This window comes from Lepidothrix coronata, unplaced genomic scaffold, assembly GCF_001604755.1.
Source record: "Lepidothrix coronata isolate B3197 unplaced genomic scaffold, Lepidothrix_coronata-1.0 Scaffold7, whole genome shotgun sequence".
NCBI classification, from domain to species: domain Eukaryota; kingdom Metazoa; phylum Chordata; class Aves; order Passeriformes; family Pipridae; genus Lepidothrix; species Lepidothrix coronata.
Genome location: NW_016690187.1, coordinates 7,354,595 through 7,370,249, shown reverse-complemented (window position 1 = coordinate 7,370,249; position 15,655 = coordinate 7,354,595). Strand labels below are relative to the sequence as shown.

Genomic DNA, 15,655 nt, shown 5'->3' with positions numbered 1-15,655 from the left:
GGTGAGCTGCTTCCTTCTGAGATATCATTATGAGAGTAATTGAAACAACCAGATTTATGTTGTGACTATGACTATTTATGTTCAGCTGCTTACTGCTCGAGGTCTTTTTTTTGTCTTTAAACCAGAGTTAATTTAGGTCACCCTTTTATAGACCCACGTATGCTTTCTCTCTTGAATGTATGTCTCTATATGATGTCTAGAGATTTCATGTTCATTTTGGTGCTGGTGTATTGTATGACATTTCAGTTTATAATCTTTGATATAAAAACAACAGGGCTTTCAAAATAATTTGATAGTTTACACTATGTATTTATTTATTTTGGGCATCTTTCTATATTCCTACTTCTAAGTATAGTACCAAGTCCTTAAAAAGTATTTCTTATGTTGACAATAGTCATGGATACACAAGTGCAGCAAGAGTCTGTGATTCTGTAATATTTCTGCCCTGTGATTTGAAGTGTTCAAGTCCTCCTTAAGTAGATGAAGAGCTACAGGTGCTGCAAACTTTGAGGCCTGCACATAAATACTGTAAGAGCAAAAATGTTTTCCAAAAATTAGCTCATAATTGAAAACAGAATGAAAATAGAAAAAAATCCACAAAAGTTATTTTTTTCCTTTGTAACACGAAATTAGTGCAAGTAATGTGTAAGTTGTAAGTCATTTTCTCACATAGCTCTGCAGAAAATTAACACACTGCCAATAGTAATAGTTGTAGGGACAGACAAGTCTTACTTTAATTTTCCTGTTATTTATCTCCTGAATACAGTCCACCAACGTCACTTGTTTTTTTAATGTTTCAGAGTGCATAATAATTAATAATAGAGAAATATGACTCCTGTTGTGTCTTCCCTCAGGCTTAAATAATAATGTTTTGTCATATCTATTTATATTGTGTGTGTTAAAGTGTCATTATGAAATTGGAAATGCCTCTCGAGTATGTTTTATGAAAGTTGAAGGCCCATGAGTGCTAATGGTGGGATATCGCTGACCTTGTTGGTGTATTAAGTGCTTGTGGTAACATTTTAGGATGCAGAACATTTTGATAGTCAGTTATCTGTGACATGGGCCTCTCAGATGGTCTTGTTGTTCGAGTGTTCTCACTGGTAAAATCTACTTTCTTATGTTAGAGAACTGGAGTTCTTTCCTTGGACAGGGGAAAATGCCTGAAAATGTGTGGAAGGAGCCACCCATTATGGCTAAGGAAGTATTTTTGCAAAGAAAAAATAATTGCAAGTACATGCAAATCTAGGTAAACAAACACTATATCAGAGCTTTCTGACCAGTTGTGGATAAATAAGTACCTGAAATTGCTACAGTTACATCTCTTACTCTGTCTATTGGGAACTATTCTCAAGCTTTGGGAACTGGGATGATCCATGAGGGTTAAAAAGGGTTATAGTCAAGATTCCTTAGAGTACTGCTAATGGCTTTGAAATATTTTTTGTTGCCTTTTTTCCTCTCCTCGACGTGAAAGGTGAGCACAGGATGGATGTGGTAGATTAAGTCTACCTGCCCTTGACAGTAACTCAAAGCAGGGAGCACAACACACTGCTCTTACTAACACTTTTCCTCTGCTCTTGGACTGGGAAGTGTTGCAGGGAGTTTAAGATACATCCTTCCCTCCTTACTTGGTCCAGTCAATTCCTGGACCATATATTTGGCATGTATATGTGCTTGCTATAGCGTGCTACAGTAAGTGTAGGTTTGGAGAAACTCAGGGAGGATAGACTTTGCTTCCAGTAATATGGGTGTAGGCTGGGGAAACCTTTGTATTACAGGGCAGAGACTGAAGTGAAAACAGAGTAAACATGATTAAAAGAAAAATTTGGGTAATTTTTCATCTTTCTGCTATAGTCTTAAAGGATCTGCTGTAAGTTTCTGCATGGCTCCAGGGGCAATGAAAACCAGAGAGTTTCAGGTGGATCTGTACCTCCTGTGTGCCAGGCAGAAAATAGAGGCAATACTGGGATCCAGAGGATTTTGGACTGTTGGATTAGGAACTGCAATTTATCGGTTTGTTAAACTCTGAAAAAAGTTTCGATTTTTGTGTCTTTGTTATTGAATTTGGATTAAATTTACCAAATACTTTACATAAAAGGGAAAATGGAGAAAATTTTGAAAAGCTGAAATTTTATCTGAATACATTTGCAATGAAATGTTCATTTTGGTGTGTCTTGATCTTTAAATGGTCTTTTCCCCCCACATTACATGAAATTTCTCCTTTCTTCCTCCTTTTGGTCTCTGAACTAAAAAAAAAAAAGCTGCTTTTCATACAGCCAAAGTAGGTTATTTTTTCAGTTAAGGATTTGAGGTTTATGAAACATGTCAATAAACATACCCAAGGAAAAACTTGCTTGTTCCAAAAATATAAGGCAGAGTTTCCTAGTTAAAAAAAGCCATCCCAGCATATGGTGTGTTTCTTTTGAGATGCAAAATATTCATATACTGAGATGAACCCTCTGGAGGAACTCTGAGGAAGTAGCTCTTGCTCTTAAAGCTTCTGCATTTATTTGTTTCAGCAGACATTTATTTTATGAAAATTTTTCATCCCAGTCTTTAAAGAATGTTAATAGTGCCTTGCCAAAGTGCTGTTGACAATCTGTTTCTTGTAGGATACTGTTACATATATATATATGTATATATATATATAAGTTATAAATAGCTTTTTTTATGTATTTAATTTTTCAGGCCAGGAGAAACACTGAGATTTGCTTTCAGCATGAGTCTAGAATAACATTGTCTCTGGCATAGTAGTTGTTGTAGTCTTGTATGACAACTTATGTACAGTTATATCTTACATGACTTTAATTGCAGCATATATTGGGTTTTATGTGTGGTTGACATGTTATTGCATACAGGGCTGCCTGATGTATATTTTTTCGGTGCCTCACTTGTTGTAGCAGTAACCTGTGTTCGCTGCCCCTGTGCTACTGTGACCTTCATACAGACCAGCAGAAAAAAATCCATCTTGTTTGCTCAGCATCCCAAAAGGCAATTAGGAATGGTTGCCCGAGCAACATAACATCCTTGTCAAATGCCACAGGGATTTCTGTTTCTGTTCCCTCACAAATGGCATGCTTCCATGCACAAAACAGTGGAGTAGCGAAGGAATGTTGTTGCTTCCCATGTGTTTTTTATCTTTGCTTGGACTCTTTTCTGCTGAAGCAAAGACACAGAGTAAACAGAGGAGTAGAGAAAAAAAAAGGTAGCATGAATAAGGAAAGGAATCCTATGGGAAAGAGAAGTGGGGATGCTCTGCATTTTGGATAGAGGAACAAAGCAATGGAAAAAATCCAACAGACAAGATTGTCAATATGGAAGAAGCATTTAAACATAATAAAACCACTTAGAAAAGGAAAAAGGGAGAAAACATGGGCAATGCTGGAAGAGCAGTATAAAGGGGTAAAAATGGGAAATATTTTTTTTTAGCATCTAATAGCTCTTACATTAAAACTGTATGAACTGTATTTATTAATGAGATTTGTCTTTGTTGAAAAATCTGTAATACAGGCTTTTTAATTTTTTTTTAATTTTATTTTTAATTATAAAGAAATCAACAGACTTATTGATGCTTTGATACTTGGGTAGGTTTCCCTAATACGAAACCTACCAAAGATCCCTTCTGGATGCAGGTGCCTTATCGATCTCGTGGTTTAAGGCCCACTTGTATTTTGCAGCCAACAGCACACAGGGGAGCAATATGGCTAGTATCACATCTGTCTGCCTTTTTTCTTCTCAGCTTGAATGAAGCTATCCTACCTATTTACAGCTAGGATAACTGTGGGGAGGCCTTGGCACCCATCCAGACAAAGGGCTCACACTCAACGTCTCTACATCCATAGTGGGATGCTGTAGCTACTTTCCTGCTGTTAACCCACCTAATTTTCCTTGTTTTATACACATATAGCCTGTGAATTCTTGGATAGCTCATGTACTGCAGGAAGTATTCATTCCATCTGTTCAGAGCATTTGAGCTTTATAAAGAATTCAGAACAATTCAGAGGTTTAGACTGTGACTATTTTTTTTAGACCGTAAAGAATTATATGGAAATCTTTTGAAATAAAAACTAAGCCATGAGAAGAAAATAGCAACAACAAACTAAATAGGAAATAACGAATATCAAAAGTAGATGATTTTTAAGGTCCCTTCCAACCCAAACCATTCTATAATTCCATGAAGTATCTTCTTTCAGTGTTTTTCCTGAAAGGGCTGTGTGTATGTATTTGGATTTTAACTACCTGAAATCTCCTTAAGAGTTAGTTTATTCTGCTACTTGGGTGCTACTTTCTTCAATTTGTACAGAAAGGTATTCCTTGCTAGTCCAGAAGTTTGTGTTCTCCTTTGACAGCTTTTCTGCTACGTAATTTCATTATGGATGATATAATCTTTAAGGCTGTGTTTGTTTGTTGTTTTTTTTTCTCCCCAGTAGTGTGGTTTGATGGGATCAACAAAATCTGTTATATTGATGTGTGTTCTAATATATTGAATCTAATTTTTGCTGGTCACTCTAGTACTCTGTCAGCTGCTTTTAATGTAGCTGCTACTACCAGCACTCACAATGACTACAGCAGTCTTGTGCATGTGGAATTTGGTTTAGAAATCAGGTGCACTGGCTTATAAGTTACAGAGCTCTAATGCCAGCTACAACAAAACTCATCTCCCTCCTCTGGGTGGCTTAATAGTTGACATGAATTTATTTTCTACTTTCATGGCATCCACTTCTGTTCACGTCCTGTCTATATTTTAACCTGACTAACATCTCTTCATATTACTGTCTGATGTTTTGAAGGCAAGGTGAGAATTTAGGAGGTTAATTTTAGGATCCACCTAGTTAAAAAAACCAAAATTGACTCATCTCTAAGTAAAATGAAAGTACTGTGTTTGGGTGTGCTGTCCTCAGGATAAAGCATCTCTGTTTATATAAATAGAGATTTTTATTTATTCATTTGGATGAAGCACAGTACATTTCTAAAGTGTAGTTAAATAGATAAAATTCTTTGTATCTTTCTATAAATGTTATAAATAATAAGCAGGGAGACCTAGCGTAATTTCCCTATCATTTAGGGAATAGAATAAATTCTACTGGACTGTTTTGGTTTTTTTCCCTTCTACCCTGGAGTCAAGATCTGTTTTATGGTATGTGAATATACAGATTCATAATTTCTGTCTATTGACTAAAATATATATATTTAAGAAAAGAGTTTATTTACTGTTTAATACAAAAATTGGTTACTTCATACTTTGCAAAGCTTTTTATTTCATAGATTGTTCAGTAAATTCTAACTGCTGTACCTAGAATTTCTTGTTTTAAACAATAAATTCATGATAATCTCCTTATAAAAAAGCAAATGACCATTCTGTAATTGTAGAACTTTTTTTTTCCCTTCCATTTATCTCCTTTACATGCAGCCTGTGTAATCTTTCTATTCTTCTGATCCCATATTTCCCAGGAGATCTCTATGTATTATTATTTTTCTTAGATAAAAGTAGAATTCCTGATACATTTTCTATATGTCTGCCATTAACATGATTGGGAAGGGACTTTCTGGGCTGCTTTATTTATTTATTTGCTTGTATTCCCATGCTGGAGTGCCTTGTCATATGCAAGTCAAGTGGATTGGTGAGTCACTGTGATGTTAAAGTCAGATTACAGTCAACCTCCCCCATCTTACTCAATTCTTCGGAGATATATGGTCACTGGTAATGAATCATCTCTTGACTTCACTGATATATTCCTGTTATTTCTGAAAACTTTGTTACTGTGGCAGATGTAGTACAGATACAGAACAAAATAAGATGGAATGCACGTCATAACTGAAAGGTGCTAGCTGAGTTCTGGTTGCAGAGTTTTTATGTGCAGTACAGTTCAAGATACAAGGATTCTAGGATACAATACTTCTAGGATTGGTACAATTTTTTTTTTTTTAATCACTACATAATGAGGGTTTTTTTATTTGAAACCAGTCAAGGAACATACCATTTTTTGCAGGTAACTTTCAGAACAGAACTGCACTTTCATGTGCATTGGGGAACTTTTAAATGATAGGAAGAGATGATAGTTGTCTTACTTAGTCTACTACATGATACAATAGAAAAACCTCCACTTGTAATTCCTGCAACAATCTAATTGATCTGCACCGTACTATCTGCAGTAATTCTACTCTTTGTTTATACCAATTCCATTTAGAAACATTACAAGACAGAAGCAGAAGAAACTGTTGCAAAATGTGGAATATGTAAAATTTTCCTAAGAAAGGATGTTCTTTGGTGTTTGATCTTTGTATACTTTCATGCCTAAACAGCAAGAAGGGAGATTTAATCCATGAAACATATAGCAGCTAACAAGCTCTAAGTGATGTCCAGGTGTTAGAAAGACGAATGACTTGTTGGTAGAATTGCCTTGTTAGCCTTTAGGGCTTGGCATGCTTCAATGATCTCAGGCCTAGAGGGAGGTTAACAAAGATTGGGAAGAAGGATGCTCACTGATAGTGGACACACAGAACGTAGAATTTATGGGCCACAGGGACATCCTTTGGAACTTCAAAGATAAGGAAGAAACTGCAGTTGTACTGAAATCAGCTCCAACTGGGTGACAGCTGATTCCAATAGGAGGAGTTCGCAACTACTGACTCACGGTCCCAAGGAACCCAGTGACTCAAAAGAATAGAAAGACTAAGCATGCAGACTAATTAGCATGAGAAGTGAGAGAATCATTAACCAACAGAAGACTAATTAATAAGAGAACTATGTAACTTGTAGCAAATGAACACGAATTCCTTTGTTTGCTAAAATGTATAAATACTAAAAAGTTTTGATAGTTGATGTGCTGATTTGTGGAATACCACTGAGCACCCAGGCTTGCACAACTCTGAAATAAATTATCAGTGTCTCTCTCAAGTGTGTAATTATTGGCTTGTTGCACACTGGGTAACAAATTCGACTTTGTGGACAACAAAACCACCCAAATTATTGAATCACATCACTTGCAGTTCTGCAGTGGGCAATAATTCCCGAACGTCTGTAAAGGCATCTGTGTGGCCAGAAGTCAAAAATATGCCCAGCATTGTGAGTCCTATTGTATCAAAATAACAGAGATAAAAACATGAATTACACTACTGAGAAAGCAAACCTATCTTCACTGTCTTGAGGTACCCCAGTGACTTGGAAGCATTGATATGTCCCCAGCAGAGTTTATACTCACACTCACGTGCCATTCGCCTTTCCTTCCTTTCTGAATTCTGCATAACAAATGACTGAATAATGCAATAAAGTTGTGCAGTGGATGTGAGGTGCTATGAGCTGTTGAGAAACAGTAATTTGATTATCTATACTAAGATAGAACCATTTTTTATGATATTTAAAATACTCAGTTTTCCATTCTGGTACAGGAATAGTTATGACTAAAATGCTTTCCTGAAGAAGTAGCAATACAGCAATTGGTACATAATTTTGACTTTTTTTTTCTGTCATGATTTTTCTGTGGCAAGTGTGAAGGTGCTCTTTAAGTGATTTGTATTTTACCTTAGCTTGGATCTGTCACACCCTTATCTCCTGTGTGGCTTCAAAGACTTGGTTTGTGGCATTGCAGGTGTAAAGATGATGTATTTGATCATTATGTGCTCTGTTTGTCCTGGCTCTAATAGTGGCTTTTCTGGTTCAAGAAAGGCAATGCAAGCAGCATCTGCAGCTTTGTGGCAGCTTTGCAGCAGTTTCAATCTTCATAAGTGTGTCAGCTTCTTCCAATGAATAAGTACTTCACAGCACTATTTTCTCTTTGGTGGGTTTGCTCTTATATATGATGTGTTCCTTAGGAACCAGTCTGTTTTTTAATGTGATACATCACAGTAAGGATTTGTGTCTTTTCTCTGTATCTCTTGGAGTAAGAAATGAGACCCATTAAATGACAATGTTGATTTCAATGAACCTCCTTTGGTGACAAATATGTATATGTGTAATATCTTTGAACTGACTGTACTAATACATAGACAATGTTTTGGTTTTTGGTTTTTTTTTTGGTTGCAGTTTTCTGAGGTGATATTGTGCACCAAGATATACTAGAGTTGTGTATCTCTGAGGAATGCAAAGCATCCAGGATTCCTCTCTGCTTCTTGGTCTCATGTGTGAAATATGCATCTTAGATAATGAATCTGAAGTTCTGTGATGACGGCTGGCACGCACAGAAATAGTAGTTACATAGTAATTGTCTGGTGATGCTTGTAGGTGGTCAGGAAGTGCTGGCATTTCTGATGGTGCTAGTTTATCCCCTCATTCCTATAGCTCCATACATACTGCAGCCTTGGTCTGTAGTTCAGAAAGACAGTGTGTCCCAATATGTGTGTGGTGGTGTTTTTCACTTTTTCTGAAGTTTTGTCAACACTTCTGTTTTTAAGCATTTATTAAATCATCTTAATTAGGGTGCAGTTTTTCATATTACAGAATTAAAATCTGAATATTAGAGCAAAAGTATTTCTGTAATAATTGGCTTTTGTGGCCTTTCAGCCCACCAGATAGGCAAAGTCTAAAACATTTCAGCATGAATAAAATGTTCCAAATTAGAATAGCTAGGGTCACTGTGACTACAACTCTGGGTTTTTCTGTGTGACTGTAGAGCCTAGGACACTGCAGAGTATCCCTGGTATCTGCAGTGTGGAGCATAGGCAGTGAGTCATAAATGCTCTTCTGTCTTAACTATCTTCAGGAGGGAGGATAATGCAAACACAGTGTTCCTTAGCTATGGCTTCTTTCCAGGGGCTTTCAGGCAAAACTGAGTGGCAGTAGTCCCAATGGCTTTTGTGATGGGAAAGCTTTTATTGGTTGTGTCGGTAACACCAGCACCTTTTTGACATGGTAGACCACTAACTGGTGTTAGTTAAGAGTGAGATTTGGTTGCTGTCAGCTTGCTTTTAAAACGTGACCCAGAGGGTTCTGACTGTTCCCAAGTTTTGAATTACAGCTCTGGTATTTGTACATGGGTGTGCCAGCATAGTCGGATAGAAATTACTAAGATTCCTTTTATAAATAAAATGATGAATCTTGGGTTTATGCTGGCATGGAAGCACACTAAACCATACAAATTTAGGAACTTTTGTAAAACATCCCAGATTCCCCTAATTTCTGCCTCTTACTTCTCTTTTCTTTCCAAGCATAAGAAAAAAATATTGAAAGGGCTTTTTTTTCCCTTTTTTTTCTTCCTGGCATGGTATTGTATCATTTTCTTCAAGTGCTAGATAAGGGCTGTTTGGATATTTGCAGATCCATAAACTGCTGCCCTTATTACATTGAAAAAACAGTTCAAAGAGAGCTAGCTCAACCTTCTTACACTATTAGCATACCATTAGATACAGGTCTGTAGGGAAAATACTGCAAGATGTAGGTGTTACTTGCTTCTATCCTGTTTTTTAGTTGTAGAATGTCACTTTGGTTTTACATCTTAATTAGCTCCCATATTTAGTAATTATATCAACAGAGAGAAATGTAATTGCATGCAGTATTTGTTTCTCTTGGAGTAGTAGTTAATATCTTGGGATGTGGTTTGGTTTTGGTGGTGGATTTTTTTTTTTTTTGGGGAACTCTGAGTTAATTATTTAATTGCAGTGAATGTTTTGAAGATGATGAGTGCTGACCTAATGACTACCTTCCCCTTTTCTTCACTTTCTAATATGCTGCATTGAATTCCTCAGTTTCAGTACTGGAAGTGGCCATTGCATTTTATAGTTCCCAAGCAATTGGAAGAAAGAGAGACTAGTCTCCCTGATAGTCAAATGACAGGCATTTTAAATACCACTTCTCATATCAGGTTGTCCAAGCAGGTCCATATATATGATGGCTAAATAGAGACTATGCTCTACAACGTACCCAGCAGTTAGATCCAAGAGAGCTGAACTGATGAATAGTTGTGGACTACCTAGAAAATGCCATTATAACCAAGCTTCCTCACAGTAAAGAATGATAGATTTGTTTTAAAATTGCTGTTTGCTGTAGTGCATTGTGTTCAGGATAGAATAAGGAATTGGAGCTTTTATTGCAATTCTTTTTGTCTTGCATTATTTTTCAGATTCAACATTGTAGCGATTTTGCCCCTTCCTTTATTTTATGCAGTAAAGTCACTATTAGAGGCTTTAAAGGAAACAGTAGTAACTTATGCCTATCTGGAACAGATAATATATTTCTATTTGGAAGATGCTTCAAGGAAATGGTGCCTCAAGACTTTGGCTCTATTCCACTTGACTGAATGTACCATCGTTGGAATATTTCATCATAAGTTAGGTGATGAGTCATTTCTGACTCAGAGAAAGAAAAAAAAAATCAATCTATTAAGAAACCCAAGATTTGAAATGAGAATGACAGTCAGGACAGAATAAAAATAGGGAATGTTGGGAATCTGGATATGAAATTCCCTAGCATCTCCATTTTGTAGTCTTTTATTTGTCTAGTGGATGAAGTCATAAAGAAAACCCCTTGAAAATCAATCTCTAATTAATGAAAGCTACTGTCAACAGTAGTTCACTTAATGAAGTGGAATATATGGTAGACTTCTCTTTTATGCTAAATTCTTTGAACTGTTAGCTTTCAGTTTACTTCACTTGGGATAGTGAGGAGATGTTTGCCACATAAATATATAAAGGCACTGGTAGGGGAAGAAGGCAACAGAATTCTAGTGACAGCTCTTTTACTTGGAAGCATAGACCATAAAAAAGCGAAGTTCTTGTGGTCTCTTTAATGTAGAAGTCACAGAAAATGACCTTACTACTTGTCATTGATACTGTTACAATGACTTACGTAAAAGCCTGCCAATATCAGTGCCATTGTTGAGTCCTTTTTGTGCAAATTAGAGTTATGTTCTACGTTCACTATTATTGGTCTTGCCAGTCGTCCCAAGCCATTCAAAAATCAGCAGTTTTTCCCTTTGAAAAGGGACTTACTGAAGTGCCACTCTAGTTTGGTGAAGGCCACAGTGCGACAGGAGATAGAGGAGGAGAAAGGAAGAGAAGAAAATACGTATTTGTGATGGACAAACTTATATAGTTTCATAATGGTTTGAGAAAACATGCAAACATTTTAATAAAATGAAACAATATCAGACTTCTACATATGTAGTAGTTACTTGTTTTTGCTTAATGTTTTGAAGTCGAGGGAGGTAGCTGAATATTTGCTACATAGGCACAGAAAAAGGAAAACTAGGAATATTGTACTTGGTGTTTCTCTCACTTGTGCTTTGATATGAAACTTACCCATTTAGAGGATAGGCTGGGTTAATCATTGTATTTGGCTGGATCAAATTTCAAAGAATATGTATAAATAGTTTATAATGCATCCTTGTCTTGCTGTCTTCTCTGCTGAATTGTCCTGCAGTTGTGAATATTGCAGTCTTATGTTAAAGTTGCTGGATAATATTTTTATTTAGAATTTTGTCTCCCCTCAAGCTGAATGCATCATTTCCTCATCTCAGAAGGACCAAAAAAACCCCCACAAAACATTCTAAGAAGCACAACCCTAATAATTCTAGGAGCTTTTATTTCTATTTGCCACTGCTTTATGTTTTAGTTGCTTCCTCCTCAGTGTAGAAAGGAGATGACTGTGTTAGAAGTAGCATCTCAAGAATATGATCTGTCCTGTCAGCACTTCATCATCAGTTTTGCTATGCTGAAACTGTAAAGGAGGCTTCAACCCAATGTTGATCCTATGGGTATTGCTGGCTTGATCATAAATTGCCTTTCCTCAAGTGTCTACTATCCTTGATAGTGCTGGATTTGAATTTCTGTATATGTTGGAAGGCTCTCTGACCCAAAATGTTTATGAACGCTGGAAACTTCCATCAGATTCCTTTTCATACAGCAGTTCATTAGCATAAACATGCACTTACATAGCTGCAGCTCTCTACCTTCTTGCTGTGCCTTTTTTTTAAAGTTCTCTTTAAATCTAATGGATGTGATTAAAGAAGCTGATACCATTAGCAGGTAAAATGAATATTCCTGTGGTCTCTGTGACATCCTTAGCCTTTGATTATTTTTGGCATGTGGATTAATACAGTGTGTGGCAAATATTGTGGTATTGACACTCAGCTACCACAGGTTCCTGAGGGTAACTACTTCAGACTGAAATTGGTTGTTTAAGCAAATAACCACAACATATAATTACTTTGTTAATTAATATAAAAGCTCTTTAGTTTTCTATAGCTTCCATCTTGGATTCATTATGACAAGTTAGAAATGACCATTATAAATAATGAAACAGGATTTTTATTTAAACCCCTATGTGAAAATATGATCTGGAAAAGCAGGCTTGTCCTCTTTATAAAAATAGGTTTGGGAGTTGGCTCCTGCTGAGCTGTTCTCTGGAGGCTGGAGGCAGAACTCAGCTTAACGCCTTGTACCACAAACAGCATTTCAAGCAGGGCAGCATTTTATTGTGGAATGTGAGAAAAAAACAGTTTTTTACAGACCACGTTGACAAACACAGTCTGTTAATGGTTTTCTAGTGTAAAGAACAACACTTAAAAAGCAGGCAAAAATAGTTCTAAAAAGACCTTTCTAGGCCACAGCAAAGCCATATCGAGCTATGATTTACCAAACACTGACAAAATCTTTCTCACTTCAGTGTTGCCTTGTGGAGAGCTCTGATGTACACTCTGTTTTTACATCTCAGTGCTGCAGCAAGCAGACTGTATTTATAAACGGACAATTAGCACCATCATCTCTAATCTGTGGATATAGTATGTCAGGGAAATACCCATCTGAAATGTGATGCAGTTTATTCAAGAAAACATGCAGATGCAAGGGATCTATCTACAGTTTATATCCCACATTTCTTCTTCCTACTCCTTCAAAGTAAACCATGTTGGAACAGTAAATTTGTAGATACAGTTTTGAGGTAGAAAGTTCCTACAAAGGCCTTGCCTGTCAAGGATAAATAATCTCTGAGATGTTTGGAGTTATTGATCAGTTTTATTCTTGGAATGTACTAGTTGCACAGTTTCTTAACCTTTAATTGGTCATACTTAAGAGCCTTTTTTTTTCCATTGAGGCCTATTATATATATTGATGTAACTCTTGTATTATAATTAATAACTGCTGTAGCACAACATATGTATCTATGGTAGTTCAGTTGTCGTATGTGCAGCCTTCTAGTGCAGACTGGTTAGGTAGTGGAAAGTAAATTAAACAACTGTAGCAGGCAGTACTCCTAGAAAGCAAGGGATGAATGTGGAGTGCAATGCTCTTGCATTAACAGCTGTGAAACTTAAGGAGAGGATTGAGGCAGAGCTACCAGAGGAAGAGCGAGATATGTGTGATGCAGCCTCTTTGTGTACTGGAAAAGATAGCTAGTGGGATTTTATTGCATTGAAAGCACAAATACCAGTGACGTAACTGGTCATTTTGAAATCAGATTTTTGCCAGCACAGGATAAACACACAGGAGGACATTTGTTTAGTGACTTTTTTTAACAGTTGCTGTAGGGTAGTAGAACATTACGTGGGTTTGGGGATTATTTTTTTTTGGGTGGTTGGTTGGGGTTTTTTGTTTTCTTTTTCCTCCATCTCTGTCTCTATTTAAACGCGAACTGAAAATGCACATTACTGCTAGGAAGCCACTGCCTTATATGGTCCTGTTAGCTCTTTTGGATTGCAAAAGCTTCTGAAGGGTTACTGCAAACTTGAGAACTCTTAGAGCCATATTCTATTAGATTTTTTTTTTTTTTTTTTGTTAAGACAGAATGCTGCAACCTGCCTGGCGCTGTGCTGAGAGCACTTGGCACTTTTACAGCCATGTCTTTGGTTGCTGTTGTACAAACTATCCTGTGTATACAGCACAGCAAGCATTGCATCCGACAGTAGGTGCATGCTAATTCAATAATTTTCTTTGATGCTTTTTCCAGTATTTAAAAATTTTGTGCCTCTGAAGTACTTCTCAGTGTATCTTTTCACTACAAACCCATCACAAAAGAAGCAACCGATCTCCTCTTGAGTGGACTGCCCCAAATCTCAGGTATGACTAAGGAAGGTTAAAATACTGCTAAGTCATACTGACTTCGTTGCATCTGCAGTTGCAGCTTGGTTTGCAGTTGTCACTGCTCTTAATGCAAAGGTCTAATTTATAGTTCTTAGCTTACTAAATCTAGATTGGACAGAATTTGGATTTAGAATTGCTGGTCTGATCAGACTGGTGAATACTTCATACCCTCATTATAACTTACATGATACCGTGCAGAAAACACAGGTGCAGGATTGCCATCAGACACAGGGATAGCCTAAGCAAGTGAGGATGTGACAATCCCTGTTAACATCTGATACTTGTACTTAATTCTCCAGTCCCTCTGGGATTTGGAGACTGAGTAGAGTAAACTTTAAGAGACTTCGAGCAGCTCCTGATTTGGTTGTGCTACTCATTCCTAGATGGAAAACAATTGCATTTTGGTTAGATTTAATTGAGTTAAAAGTACACAGGAATCATTTTGCTATTCTGATTTCTGTATTTTTATTTCAGGTATGATAAATGATACAGTAAGTGAAAGATTGATAGAAAATTGTTTTATGGACTACACATAGCAAAAGGACGTATGGGAATTTACACACAGAGATGAAACAATACCAACGCTTGCACCATATCTGGGACCAATGGTGTCAGCCAGGACATGGGGGTGGAAGAATTGCCTCTGTTCAGGGCAGTGTGGTTGCTGGCAGAAACTGCTTCCACTGAAATGCTCATTTTTTTGTGTGATCTAATTACCATACAAAGGAGAAGTCTGTAAGTTAATCAATCAAACTACAGAAGAGAAGCGAATAAATGTTTCACTTCAACTTTTGACTTTAATAAAATATTCAAAGATTTCTAAAGTATTTTAGTGCATTGTTTCCCTGTAAGAAGTGTGTGCATAAAAACTGCATTATGAGAAATTAGTCATAAACTGTGTTCCAGCAGTCACAATTTCTATAATTTATAATATAACTATTCACTGCTATTACCTTTTTGTTGCTAAAAAGATCATACTACTTCCATTACAACAGTCCAAAAAAGCATACTTTTGAATAGTTGCAGTAGCAGAAGGCAGAAACTGTTCCAGCTTTTTTTATGTTTTCTTGCTCTGTTTTTGTTCCGGCCCTGATGATCTTTCCATGAGCTGAAACTGCAAAAGATTTAGGTTTTCACTGTAGTATAGGTACTCTTGGTCAATCTTGTGTTAGCTCACCTGCATGAAAGATCACATTTTCTGAGTTAATAAGAAACTCAGGTAGTTCATTGGTATATTGTTTGACTTTTTAGACCTCCTCGGCATGTGAATATCAGCTCTCTTCTAAAACAGGAAGCACAAAACAAGTTGAAAAGTCAAGGTGTTCTGTTATGTCATTGATGCTCATAAACATCAGAGGGCAAGATGTTATTTTAGGTGACCTGAGGTTTTCAATTATTTGAATTCAGACAGACCTTAAGTCTAAATTCATCCTTAATTGATTTTACTTTTAACTGAATGTATTAGAGAAAGAAATCTTGTATTTCCTTTATGAATTAAGCAATGTCACTATTCATGAAAATCCATCACTTGGTACTTATGATTCACCCTGTCCAGCTGACTGGTGTGGAGATGGTCAAGCCTGCAGAAGAGCCCTCTTTCAGCTGTATTAGTTGACTTCATCAGTTTTCTGTGCTACAGTAGCAA

General features: G+C 36.6%; 1 protein-coding gene across 5 annotated transcripts in view; it reads left to right on the top strand.

Moving 5' to 3' along the window:
* Positions 1-15,655, top strand: part of OSBPL6 (oxysterol binding protein like 6) — a 96,223-nt gene that overhangs the window by 13,480 nt on the left and 67,088 nt on the right. The window contains exon 2 of one of the 5 annotated variants that reach the window (XM_017838230.1): positions 395-528. The exons of the other annotated variants lie outside the window; for them this stretch is intronic. The gene's annotated coding sequence lies outside the window, so the exon portion shown is untranslated. The remainder of the gene's footprint in view (positions 1-394; positions 529-15,655) is intronic. 5 annotated transcript variants of the gene reach the window in all.